Below are 14,546 nucleotides of genomic sequence, written 5' to 3' on the forward strand. Positions count from 1 at the left end.
ATCATTTATTTCCCTGATTCTGTTTTCATGGTTTCTAAGCTGTTTGTTCCAGGCTTCCTCCTGATCCTTTCTCTCCATCTGTTTGTCCTCCAGATCACTAATTCTATCTTCTGTCTCAGTTACCCTAGCTTTGAGAGAGTTTAGATTAGATTGGAACTGATTGAGAGCATTGTGAACCTCCTCCCTGGTAGCTTTAAGCTCTGCCCTAACATTGTGAACATCCTGTCTGGTCGCTTTCAGTTCAGCCCTAATGAATTCCATTTGGTCATCCATGGCTTTTTCCAACCTAGCTATTGCCTGGATAATGGTTAGCCTGAATTCTCTTTCCGACCTACTGTCTATGTTGATAGCCGTTAGCTCTGTTGCAGGTCCATCCTCTGTATTTTTCTTCTTTTGTGCATTCCTCCTCCTAGTCATTTTGGTGGGAGATGACTGAACAGATGTAGCTGGATGTATCAACTGTGGTGCAGTCAAGGTGCACCCTGGAACACTTTTGAGCAATCAGGATTCCCCACCCAAATGAGAGACAAAAGAAAAGAAAAAGAAAAAGAAAAAAAAAGAAAGAAAAGAAAGAAAAAGAAGAGAGAGAGAGAGACAGGAAAGAAAGGGAAGATGAAAGAGAAGGATCATCCCATATGGGCCCCAAGGTAAGATTTATGAAGTAGACAACAAAAAGAGACAAGAAGGCTGATACAAGTATATGACAAGAGAAAAATATATATATATGCAAATAAAGGAAGAACCTCATCAAAAAGAACCCCAAGTGTAAGATTTATATGGCATCAGGACAATCACAAAAACACAGAAACACTGGTGGAAGAAGAAGATGGGAGAGTTTTTATAAATTCTCAGTGTGTGCGAGGAAGTTTGTTTTGATTCTTCCTGGATGTATCTTGATATCTTTGTTAAAGGACTCAACTTTCCTAAGATAAAGGGGATTAAAAATTGGTTTACCTATAGGGGTAGTATTGATTGGGGAAAGGGGATTACTTTGAAGTTTAACTCTATATGAATATTAGAGGATAAAAATAAAAAGGAATAAACTAGACTAAACTAAACTAAAATTTAAAAAAAGGAATTCAAAGAATAAAAATGCAAAAGAAAAACATAGGTGTATGTATGAAAGAGTTCAGGTTAGAAGGGTATTATGGAATTTGATGTACTGTACAGCTTGCTGTGATGGTAAATATGTTAAAAGAATTACCTATGTGTAAAAAAAAAAAAAATGAACCAGAATAGTGGGAACGAGTGAACAGTAAAACTTTTCCTATGAAGTAGTGGTTGTTCTCTTGTAGTCCTTTTTTTTCTCTCCCTCTTTTTTTTCTTTCTTGGTTTGTTTTCTGGGGGAGGGGCCTGCTACGTGGGTTGTCAGTCAATGAAGTTTCCAGAGTTAAGTCCTCCCGCCCCCCTCAAGGGGGGTCGGCTCTGAGGAAACGTTTTTTTCAGGCTTTTGTTCTCTGGCGGTTTTTATGTTTGTTCACTTTTTTTTCTCTCACCTTGACCGCCTTTGATGGTTTTTGTAGTTTTAGAGGAATAAAAATAACACCCTGATCTCCCTCTCAGAGAGAGGCCTCAGTCTGGGTGCAGAGCCGAAATAAGTTCCCCCTTGGCCGCTGGCAGAGCAGGTTCCAAGTTGCAGACCCTGGGGACGCAGGATCTTTTGCTTGTTGTACCCAAAGCCAAGGCAGTGGCGGCTGTCTGGGAGCTCCCAACCGCCAGAGAGGTTCCAAGCAGCAATCGCACACTGAGATTTTCCCGCTGGCCTGGGCTTGGAGTGCCTGGTCTTGCTGGGTCTAAGAGTGCCCGGCTTGCACGCACCTCTTTCAGGGGCGGCTATGGGTCGCGCGCATCTCAGGCACTGAGAAAGGGGCGCAGGTCCGAGAGCACCAGGCTGGGATTTTGCGCACCTCTGTCAGGGGAGAGTTTGGGGCACGTGGCTTAGGCTCTGAAACAATGGCGCGGGTCAAAGAGCGCTGGCCAGGCCTCTGTGACTGTCTCAGGGGAGCATGAGGGACGTGCGCGCGTATCTCAGGCTTTGTAGTAGGGCTCTCGCGGTCTGCCGACCTGCGTGGTTCCCATCCCCTCCCAGGAGCCAGAACCCAGGCATTCTCGGGTGCGCTGGCGGCTTAGGGACCAAGACCTAGTTTCTCCGCCGCACTCTCTCTGCCTCAGTGCCGGGGAGGCTGTCCTGGGACCGGGGACTTTAAGCCCCTGTCCCTAGCCGCCCGGATTCCCACAATTTCCCCCTGAGATCCTATGCTCTTTTGGAGTGCTTGCAACCAGTCTCCAAGTTAATACTGGTCCCCAGACGCAGGGCACTCTCGCTCGTATTGGGATATTACTTTCCAACAACAGGTCGCCTCTGGTGGCTCCCTCCCCCTTTTGTTTATCTTCCGATATCAGTCCACCGTTCCCACTCCGCTTTACCTGCCCAGTGGCGTCTTCTGCCCCTGTAGAGATCCAGACGTTTATGATTCTGATCTCAGGCTGATTTCATGGCTCAATGGAGTTTTTTGCTAGGTAATCAGCTCACTTTGGGGTACCAGCTGAAAACGCGCCTCCTCCTACTCCCCCGCCGTCTTGTCCCCCCTTCTATAAATATGATTTAATTAAAGCCGTTTATACTTATTCTCTCCCATTGTAGTAAAGATGGATTTTAAAAATTGTAAGAATTGAGAAAAACAAGCACATAGAGCACACAGGGTTAGAGGACACAACATGCAAAATCTGCAAAAGGAATAAGTTAGACTTGGTCATATCTAAAATCCTCTTATGCTGTGACATTGTGTAGGCTGTAACAATGGTAATAAACCCAGCAAAATAGTAGGTGCTCAACAAATTGTTATTGAACACATTGAGTAAAAATCATTAAGTGCTTGAGTTTGTGGAATATGTTGTAGATATTGAAGAACTTCATATAGAGGCCAGTTTGGAGAGAAAGAGAAAAGGGGGAAGATAGGCCAACCAAGAACATCATTTCTGTGTTTAACTCTTAGTTTGGGGTTAAATTTTTCTATTCCAATATAGATAACATACAGTGTTGTCTTAGTTTTAGGTGTACAATACAGTGACTCAACAATTCTATACATTACTCATTGCTCATCATGATAAACCCCATCACCTATTTCACCCATCTTCTCATCCACCTCCCCTCTGGTAACTATCAGATTGTTCTCTGTAGGTGAGTCTGTCCTTTATTTTCTCTTTCTTTCATGTTTATTTTTCAGTTTCTTAAATTCCACATATGAGTGAAATCATATGGTATTTGTCTTTCTCTGACTGACTTATTTCACTTAACATTTTACTCTCTAAATCTATCCCTGCTATTGCAAATGGCAAGATTTTATTCTTTTTATGGCTGAGTAATATTCCTGCGTGTGTGTGTGTGTGTGTGTGTGTGTGTACAACATCTTCTTTATCCATTTATCTATGGATGGACACATGGGGTGCTTTCACAATTTGGTTATTGTAAATGATGTTGCAATCAACATAGGGGTGCATATAACTTTTCAAATTACTGTTTTCATTTTCCTTGGGTAAATACTCAGTGGTGGAATTAATAAATCATACAGTAATTCTACTAATTTAATTTTTGGAGGAACCTCTATATTGTTTTCCACACTGGCTTTACCAATTTGCATTCCCACCAAGAATGCTCAAGGGTTCCTTTGTTTCCACATCCATATCAACACTTGTTATTTTCTTGTCCTTTTTATTTTAGCCATACCGATACTTATAAAGTGAATATCTCCAAGGATACAGAAAAGGCATTTGACAAAATACAACATCTATTCATGATAAACTCTCAACAAAGTAGGTTTAAAGGGAACATACCACAACATGATAAAAGCCATATATGAAAAACTCACAGCTAACATTATACTCAATGGTGAAAAACTGAGAGCTTTTCCCCTAAGATCAGGAGTGAAATAAGAATGTCCACTCACACCATTTTCATTCAACATGATATTGCAAAACAAATCCAAGCAAATCCAAGCAAAACATTCTGAAAAAAAAGGAAATAAAAGGCATCCAGATTGGTAAGGAAGAAGTAAAACTGTCCTATCTACAGATAATGTGATACTGTATATAGAAAACCTGAAAGACTCCATCCTAAAATTACTAGAACTGATAAATGGATACAGTAAAGTCACAGAATACAAAATTAATGTACAAAAATCTATTGCATTGCTATACACTAATAATTAAGTAGCAGAAAGAGAAATTAAGAAAGTAACCCCATTTACAACTGCACCAAAGAGAATAAAATATCTAGGAATAAACTTTTTTTTTTTTTTAATTTGACAGAGAGAAATCACAAGTAGATGGAGAGGCAGGCAGAGAGAGAGAGAGAGAGGGAAGCAGGCTCCCTGCTGAGCAGAGAGCCCGATGTGGGACTCGATCCCAGGACCCTGAGATCATGACCTGAGCCGAAGGCAGCGGCTTAACCCACTGAGCCACCCAGGCGCCCCTCTAGGAATAAACTTAACCATGGAGGTGAAACACTGGTTCTCTGAAAACCATAAAATACTGATTGAAAAAAATTGAAGATGACACAAACAAATGGAAAGTTATTCCATGCTAATGAAATGGAAGATTTAATATTGTTAAACTGTCCGCGCTATCTAAAGCAATATACAGATTTAATGAAATTCCTATCAAAAATGCCAAAAACATTTTTTTCACAGAACTAGGACAAATAATCCTAAAATTCATATTTTAGTAGAAGACCCTGAATAGCCAAAGCAATCTTGAGAAAGAAAAACAAAGCTGGAGATATCACAATCCCAGATTATCAAGATATACCACAAAGCTGCAGTAATCAAAACAGTATGGTACAGGCACAAATACAGACTCATAGATCAACACATTTAATGCAATCTCTATCAAAATACCACGAGCATTTTTCACAAAGCTAGAACAATTCCAAAATTTGTATAAAACGACAAAAACCCTAAATAGCCAAAGAAATTCTAAAAAAGAAAAAAAATGGAGGCATCATGACTGCATATTTCAAGCTATAGCACAAAGCTGTAGTCATCAAGATAGTATGGTATGGGCAGAAAAATATACACACAAATCAGTGAAACAGAATAGACAATGCAGAATTGGAACCACAACTATCTGGTCAGCTAATACTTGACAAAGCAGGAAAGACTATCCAATGGAAAAAAGACAATCTCTTCAAATCATGGTGTTGGGAAAACTGGACAGCCACATGTAGAATGAAATTGGACCATTTTATTGTACCATACACAAAAACAAATTCAAAATGGATGAAAGACCAAAATGTGAGACACGAAACCATCAAATTCCTAGAGGAGAACACAGGCAGAAACCTTTTACCTCGGCTATAACAACTTCTTACTAGACATGGCACCACAGGCAAGGGAAACAAAAGCAAAAATAAACTGTTGGGGCTACATCAAGAAAACATCTTCCACACAGAAAAGGAAGCAATCAACAAAACTAAAAGGCAGCCTATGGAGGGAGAGAACATATTTGCAAATGACATATCTGATAAAAGGTTAGTAACCAAAATCTGTAAAGAACTTACAAAACTCCACAATCAAAACACAAATAATCCAGTTAAAAAATGGGCAGAAGACATTCATAGATATTTTTCCAAAGAAGATATCCAGATAGCTAATAGACACATGAAAAGATGTTTAACGTCACTCATCATCAGGGAACTACAAATGAAATCTACAATAAGATACCACCTCATACCTGTCAGAATGGCTAAAAATAATAACGGAAAAAACGGGTGTCGGTGAGGATGCAGAGAAATGGGAAACCTCTTGTACTGTTGGCAAGAATGCAAAGTGGTGGGGCGCCTGGGTGGCTCAGTGGGTTAAAGCCTCTGCCTTCAGCTCAGGTCATGATCCCAGGGTCCTGGGATCGAGCCCCACATCGGGCTCTCTGCTCTGCAGGGAGCCTGCTTCCTCCTCTCTCTCTCTCTCTCTGCCTGCCGCTCTGCCTACTTGTGATCTCTGTCTGTCAAATAAATAAATAAAAAATCTTTAAAAAAAAAAAAAGAATGCAAAGTGGTGCAGCCACTCTGGAGAACAGTATGGAGGTTCCTCAAAAATTTAAAAATAGAACTACCCTAGAATGCAGCAATTGCACTCCCAGGTATCTACCCAAAGGACACAAAAATACAGATTCAAATGGATACATACATTCCAATGTTTATAGCAGCATTATCAACAATAGCCAAACTATGGAGAGAGTCCCAATGTTTATGGAGTGGTGAATGGATAAAGAACTTGTGGTATATACATACAATGGAATATTACTCAGCCACCAAAAAAATGAATTCTTGCCTTTTGGAATGATGTGGATGGGGCTACAGTGTATTATGCTAAATGAAATAAGTTAGTCAGAGAAAGACAAGTACCATATGATCTCGCTCATGTGGAATTTAAGAAACAAAACAGATGAACCTATGAAAATGAGGGAAAGAAAAAAAGGAGAGAGAGAAACAAGGAATAAGACACTTTTGATGATATAGAACAAATTGAGGGTTGATCGAGAGAGGTGGGTGGGGGATGGGCTAGATGGGTGGTAGGTATTAAGGACGGCATTTATGATGGGCACTGAGTGTTGTCTGTAAGTCACAAATCACTGAATTCTGCTCCAGAAACCAATATTGCACTGTATGTTAACTACACAGAAACAAACTCACACTTATATGTCTGCAAATATTTGTCAAGGATGCAAAGAATACACCATGGGGTGGTCTCTTTGACAAATGCTGTTGGGAAAACTAGATATCTACATGTAGCAGAGTGAAATTGGGCACTTATCTTACATCATGCATAAAAGTCAGCTCAAAGGGGCACCAGGATGGCTCAGTGGGTTAAGTCTCTGCCTTCAGCTTAGGTCATGATCCCATGGTCCTGGAATCCAGCCCTGCATTGGGCTCTCTGCTCAGCAGGGAGCCTGCTTCCTCTCATCTCTCTCTCTCTCTGCCTGCCACTCTGCCTACTTGTGATCTCTGTCTGTCAAGTAAATAAATAAAATCTTAAAAAAAAAAGTCAGCTCAAAATGGATTAAAAGCTTAAATGTAAGACCCGAAACTGTAAAGCTCTCGGAAGGAAAAATAGAGGAAAATCTTCATGACATTGGTTTTGGCAGTTATTTCATGGATATGACACCAAAAGCACAGGCAACAAAAGCAAAAAATATTTCAGGCTACATCAAATTAAAAAGCTTCTGCACAACAAAGGAAACAATCAGCAGAATGAAGGCAATCTATGGAATGGAAGAAAACATTTATGAACCATATAGCTGATAAGGACTCAATCTCCAAAATATGTAAGGAATTACTACAACTTAGTAACAACAACAAAAACTGTAACACAATTTAAAAATGGGCAATGAACTTAAATAGATATTTCTCCAAAAAAGACTACAAATAGAACGGCCAAAATCAGTAAGACAGTAAACAACAAATGTTGGAGAGTATGTGGAGAAAAGGGAACCTTCTTACACTGTTGGTGGCAATGCAAGTTGGTGCAGCCATTTTGGAAAACAGTGTGGAGATTCCTTAAGAAATTAAAAATAGAGCTACCTTATGACCCTGCAATTGCACTACTGGATATTTATCCCAAAGATACAGATGTAGTGAAAAGAAGGGCCATCTGTACCCCAATGTTCATAGCAGCAATGGCCACAGTCGCCAAACTGTGGAAAGAACCAAGAGGCCCTTCAACAGATAAATGGATAAAGAAGATATGGCCCATATATACAATGGAGTATTATGCCTCTGTCAGAAAGGATGAATACCCAACTTTTGTATTACATGGACGGGACTGGAAGAGATTATGCTGAGTGTAATAAGTCAAGCAAAGAGAGTCAATTGCCATATGGTTTCACTTACTTGTGGAGCATAAGGAATATCATGGAAGACATTGGGAGATGGAGAGGAGAAGTGAGTTGGGGAAAACTGGAGGAGGAGATGAACCATGAGAGACTGTGGACTCTCAGAGACAAACTGAAGGTTTTTGAGGGAGGGAGTGGTGGGTTGGGTGAGCCTGGTGGTGGGTATTGTGGAAGGCACGTATTGCATGAAGCACTGGGTGTGGTGCACAAACAATGACTTTTGGAACACTGAAAAAAATAAAATTAAATTGAAAAAAAGCAGATTTGGGGTTGTCACTGTAAGAAGTTATGACAAATCAGGTCTGAAACAGGATCTGGTTCTGCTATAGAAAACTCTAGGGTCACATTTCATAAAATTCAACTTCAGAGAAATTAATCCAAATGCAACATGAAGGATGTTTTGGAAGAGGATAAATTAGACACAGGAAAGCCACTTAGAAGCTTGCTACTCAAGGCAGAGTTGGCCAGCCAGCTCCATTGAGAGGACATGGGCACTTCTCAGAAATGCAGAACTCTGGGCCAACTGCAAAACCTATCCAATCAGAATCTGCATTTTTTCCGCTTCATTGAGGTATAACTGATCAATAAAAATTGTTTGTACTTAAAAGAAAAGACTATAAATGGTCAGCAGGTGCATGAAAAAGTAATCATTGGCACTAATCATCAGGAAATGCAAATCAAAACCACGAGCAGTAATCTCTCACTTGCCAGTATGGCTATTATAAACAAAAAGAAAAAAAAAGTGTTGATGAGGATGTGGAGAAAGTGGAACTCTTGCACACTGTTGGTGGGAATGAATAATGTATAGCCACTATTGAAAACAGTATGGATGTTCCTGAATAAATTCAAAATAGAACTACTATATAATTCAGCTACCCCACCCTGGGTATATATCTAAAATAATTAAAATCAGGATCCCAAATTGATAACAACACTCCCATGTTCATTGTAGTATTAGTTATAGTAGCCAAGATATGGAAACAACCTGTGTCTATTGATGGATGAAATGAATGGATAAAGAAAGTGTGATTACATACACACACACACACACACACACACACACACACTCTGAAGTGTTATTCAGCTTTTAAAAAAATAAGGAAATTCTGCAATATGTGAAAATATGGATACAACTTGAGGGCATTATGCTAAATGAAATAAGCCAGACACAGAAAGACAAATACTGTGTAGTTCCACTTGTATGGTAGTCAAATTCATAAAATAAAAAAATGGGGATGGTAGTTACTGTGGACTGAGATTCAAGGGGAAATTGGAAAATATTAATCAACAGGCATCAATTTTGAGTTAAGTAAGATGACTATGCATCAGAGATCTGTTGTATAAAACTGTGCCCATAGTCAATAATAGTGTATTATACACTTAATTTTTTTAAAAGGATAGATTTTATGTTAAGTGTTTGAGTCAAAATAAAATTTTTAAAAAGAACAGGAGTATTATGGTTCCTGGCTTCTGGCTGCTAGTCAGTCTCTCTCACTTCTTCCTCCCTGCAGATCTTTTTCTTTAAATTACTTATTTATTTGAGAAAGAGAGAGAGAGAGAGAGAGAGAGAGAACAAGCTGGGGGGAAGAGCAGAGAGAGAAGGAGAAGCAGACTCCCTGCTGAGCAGGGAGCTAATGTGGGGCTCAATCCCAGGATCTGGGGTCATGACCTGAGCAGAAGGCAGAGTCAACTGATTGAGCCACCCAGGGAACCCCCTACCTGCAGATCTTAAGTAATGAACCAAAGCCATATTTCAGAACCAAAGAGAAAGAGTTCAATTTTGCCCAACCCTGCTAAAGAGTTAGTCGTGCAAAGAGTTAGACAAGGAATGAATGAAAGAAACCATTTGGAGGTGATAATATGGGGGAGTGGGAGAGTACCAAATCTAAAGGAAGGAAAATGTAGTAAATAATACTGTGGTGTTCCATCCCTACCCCCCATGAAGAACCAAACTACTCATTCCTGCAGCTGCATAGAATGTTGCCTGTTCAGCCTCACAACTTATTCCCTCTCCAGTAAATGTCCTGTGCAAAGGGATCTGCCCAACTCAATACCACACATCCCACTTCTCCTCTCCAGGATAGCCTGCATCTATTGATAACTCCCTGTGAGGGTACAAAGATTCAGCCCTCTTGCTTTACTTTGAAACATCTCTGAAAGACCTCTCAACCTCAGACTTCCTCAAGAAGTTGGCTGAGTCTTCTATTGTAATTTCTTCCTCTACAATCCTACTTCCTTTATTCCTTCTCAAGTGTTATTCTCAAGTGCACTCCCTGTTAAACTTATTGTACACAAATATTGACTTTGGAGCTTGTTTACAAAGGCATCTAACCTATGACAGAAAGAAATATAATTCCAAATAACCCCACTATCAAAGTGTGCATGTGAACTTGATACTTCAAACTGTCAAAAATAAAAAAAAAATTAAAAGGAAAGAAGCAATGCCGTAGCTGATTAAACTCCTACCTTGCAAATTGCAATATCAAACCTGGTTATCAGTGAATTAGACTGACAATATTAATTAAATGTGTTCTGACTCTGATTAATTAAAAGGAAGTTAGAAGTCTATAAATTAATATGCACCTGCTTGCAAAAGTCCTGACATATCCATTAATTATTGCTGAGATAAAACACCCTGGTAGCATGTATGCATTGCATTCAGCTTCTGTTACCATGCTTCTGTTGACTGTTAAAGTTCTATGCAACTGGAGCATCCCATAAGAAGGAATTTAACAGGGCTTCCCTCTTCCGTTCTCGGATCCGGCGGCACTCCCTCGTGCTGAGCTGCTACGAAGCCCCTGCCGGCAAGCTCGTAGGAGCTTGGAACCGTTGTCACCCCTCCGACTCTCACCAGGGGGAAAAAATGGTTGAAGCAGATCGCCCAGGAAAGCTTTTCATTGGTGGCCTCAATACAGAAACAAATGAAAAAGCCCTTGAAGCAGTATTTGGCAAATATGGACGAATAGTGGAAGTTCTATTGATGAAAGATCGTGAAACCAACAAATCAAGAGGATTTGCTGTTGTCACCTTTGAGAGCCCAGCAGATGCTAAGGATGCAGCCAGAGACATGAATGGAAAGTCCTTCGATGGAAAAGCCATCAAAGTAGAACAAGCCACTAAACCATCATTTGAAAGTGGTAGACGTGGACCACCGCCACCTCCAAGAAGCAGAGGTCCTCCAAGAGCTCTTAGAGGCGGAAGAGGAGGAAGTGGAGGAACCAGGGGACCTCCCTCACGTGGAGGGCACATGGATGATGGTGGCTATTCCATGAATTTTAACATGAGTTCTTCCAGGCGACCACTTCCAGTAAAAAGAGGACCACCACCACGAAGTGCAGTTACTCAAGCACCACGAAGTGGTGGTCCTCCTCCTAAAAGATCTCCCCCTTCAGGACCAGTTCGCAGCAGCAGTGGAATGGGAGGAAGAGCTCCTGCGTCACGTGGAAGAGATAGTTATGGAGGCCCACCTCGAAGGGAACCCCTGCCCTCTCGTAGAGATGTTTATTTGTCCCCAAGAGATGATGGATACTCCACTAAAGACAGCTATTCAAGCAGAGATTACCCAAATTCTCGTGATACAAGAGATTATGCACCACCGCCGAGAGATTATACTTACCGTGTTATGGTCATTCCAGTTCACGTGATGACTACTCGTCAAGAGGCTATAGTGATAGAGATGGCTATGGTCGTGATCGTGACTATTCAGATCATCCAAGTGGAGGCTCCTACAGAGATTCATATGAGAGTTATGGTAACTCACGTAGTGCTCCACCTACACGAGGGCCCCCGCCATCTTATGGTGGAAGCAGTCGCTATGATGATTACAGCAGCTCACGTGACGGATATGGTGGAAGTCGAGACAGTTACTCAAGCAGCCGAAGTGATCTCTACTCAAGTAGTCGTGATCGGTTTGGCAGACAAGAAAGAGGGCTTCCCCCTTCTATGGAAAGGGGGTACCCTCCTCCACGTGATTCCTACAGCAGTTCAAGCCGCGGAGCACCAAGAGGTGGTGGCCGAGGAAGCCGATCTGATAGAGGGGGATGCAGAAGCAGATATTAAAAACAAACAAAACTTTGGACCAAAATCCCTGTTCAAAGAAACAAACAAAAAAGTGGAACCTTTTCTGTCATAACTACCCAAGGAGTACTAAAAGGAAAAACTGTGTTACCTTTTTTTTAATTTCCTGTTTAAGTTCCCCTTCCATAATTTTTATGTTCTTGTGAGGGAAAAAAAGTAAAACCTGTTTAATCTTATTTGACTTTATGACATTGCTTTCAATAAGCAAATGTTAAATGTGTTAAGACTTGACTTGTGTACTAGTATTGTAATTTTTCAAGTTAAAAGTGTCCCTAAAGGCCACTTCCTATATCAGATTTTTCCCAGTAAGTGAGGCAAAGCAATTCTAAGACCTTCCACAAACATCTAGCCATCTAAAATGGAGAGGTGAATCCTTCTGCCTATACAAACAAGCTAGCTGTTAGAGGGTGGTCGGGGTATGCTACTCGTAGGATTTCAGAGGGTCTTCAAACTGAAATCTCAATGTTCTCAGTATGAAAAACCTGAGATCAGATGCTTATGGAAGGAAAGTGCTATTCACCCAGTAAACCCAAAAAACCAAATGGATAATGCTGGCCATATTTTGCCTTTCTGACATTTCCTTGGGAATCTACAAGAACCTCCCCTTTCCCCTCCCCCCAATAAGACCACTTAAGTGTGTGTTAAGCAACTACAGAATACTAAATAAAAAGTTTGGCCAAAACAAAAAAAAAAAAAAAAAAGGAATTTAACACCTACTGCTTAAAAGAACATCAGACAAGGAGGCAAGAGGAAAGGATTTTAGTTTCTCTTATTTTTTATTTATAGGAAGCTGGGCAAGTTTCTTCCCCTTTCTAGGGCCCAGATTCTTCATTTATTAAATATGGAAATAGGGCTTCAGAGTCCCTTGAAAATCTCATTATATTAATAAGGTATTTTCACAATGATGTATCTGTGGAAGATCCTTGAGTGGGATACTGAAGTTCTGAGCAAAGTAATGACTGGGGCTGAACTATGGCTCTGACTCCAGGACTACAATAGTTATATTTCAACCACCACCCTCAACACTCTCATCATTTTCCCCTTAACTATACACATAGAAACAGACACTGTGTGTCTGTGTGTTCAAAGTCATGTGATTACAATAGTTAGCAGAATATGGAAAGGATGGTAAATCCACCAGTGTGTCTAGGTCTTGTGAGAGGGTACTGGGCCCATGGCCATTGAGAAGCAATGCCATGGTCCAAGTCATGATTTACAGATCAAATACCTAATGACTTGACTGGATTATGGGTGGAAGAGAAGTAGTACTGGGCACTGAGGCACATCTGAGCTCACATACATGTCTTCCCTAGTTAGTTTGGGCTGCTATAACAAGATCCACAGACTGGGTGGTTCAAAAACCATAAATTTATTTCCTGCAGTTCTAGAGGCTGAAAGTCCAATATCAAAGTGCTGGCATGGGTGGGTTCTGGTGAGAGCCGTCTTCTTGGTTTGAAGATGTCTGCCTTCTTACTGTGTCCTCATATGGCAGGGATAGGAGATATCATCTCTCTCATATTTCTTCATGTAAGGGCACTAATCCCATTTATAAGGGCTCCACTCTCATGACAATTATCTCCCAAAGGCCCCACCTCCTAATACCACCACATTGGGGATTAGGACTTTAACATATGAATTATGGGAAAATCCAAGCATTCAACACACAGCAATACCCAAAGATGGCTTGTGATCAATTTGTGAGGCAAATAAGGTCTCATGACTTCACTTCTTATATCTCATTTTCCCATCCAAGAAAGTTCCCTTATACTCCCTCTCTCCATTGAAATCTATTCATTCATTCATAAATATTCTAAATATTTATTTAGAATAAATTTTGTCAGACACTATTCTTATGTGTTGGGTGGTAAACAAAAATATTCCTGTTTTCATGAGTGTTACAACCTATTAGCAGAGAGACAGACAATATATAAAATAAATAATTGAAATATACATTATGTTGGATGGTGGCAAGCAGGGAAGGGGGACAAGGAGTAATGACAGCAATTTTTTAAAGATGTTTATTTATTTGTCAGAGAGAGAGAGAGAGAGAGTACAAGCAGGAGGAGTGGCAGGCAGAGAGAGAAGCAGGCTCCCCGCTGAGCAAGGAGCCAGATGTGGGACTCAATACCAGAACCCTGAGATCACTCAGGCAGATGCTTAAGTGACTGAGCCATCCAGGTGTCCCATGAAAGCCCTCCTGAGTTTTAAGAACAAAGACTTGAAGGTGAAAAGGAAGGAATCTATGTAAATAACTAAGAGAAGTGTTCCTGGCAGAGGGAATAACAAGTGCAAAGATTCCAAGGTGCAAGTGAAGTCGGTGTGTTAAAGAGGAGAGTAAGTATGGAGCAGAGTGAGGGGCAGCAGTAATCTCAGATGAGGTCAGAGTAAACTGAGAATGGGATATGCAGATCTTACGGAGCCTTTTTGGTCATTGTAAGAGCATAAACTTTTTCTCTGAGTTGAGAAGATATCAGATGGTTTTAAGCAGAGACATGATGTGATGATTTAAGTTTTAACAGGATCACTCTGTTATGTTAGGAGATAGAAAGGAGAAGAACCATATGAAGTCTAGATTAAATGAG

At 40.6% G+C, this 14,546-nt stretch overlaps 1 pseudogene across 1 annotated transcript; it reads left to right on the top strand.

Moving 5' to 3' along the window:
• Nucleotides 1–10,605: 10,605 nt before the first annotated feature.
• On the top strand, nt 10,606–12,195 carry LOC309858415 (RNA-binding motif protein, X chromosome pseudogene; annotated as a pseudogene). The gene has a single exon. The product of its transcript is annotated as an RNA-binding motif protein, X chromosome pseudogene (transcript).
• Nucleotides 12,196–14,546: the final 2,351 nt, after the last annotated feature.

The sequence above is a fragment of the Mustela nivalis genome, assembly GCF_964662115.1.
Source record: "Mustela nivalis genome assembly, contig: HAP1_SCAFFOLD_2338, whole genome shotgun sequence".
Taxonomy (NCBI): Eukaryota; Metazoa; Chordata; class Mammalia; order Carnivora; family Mustelidae; genus Mustela; species Mustela nivalis.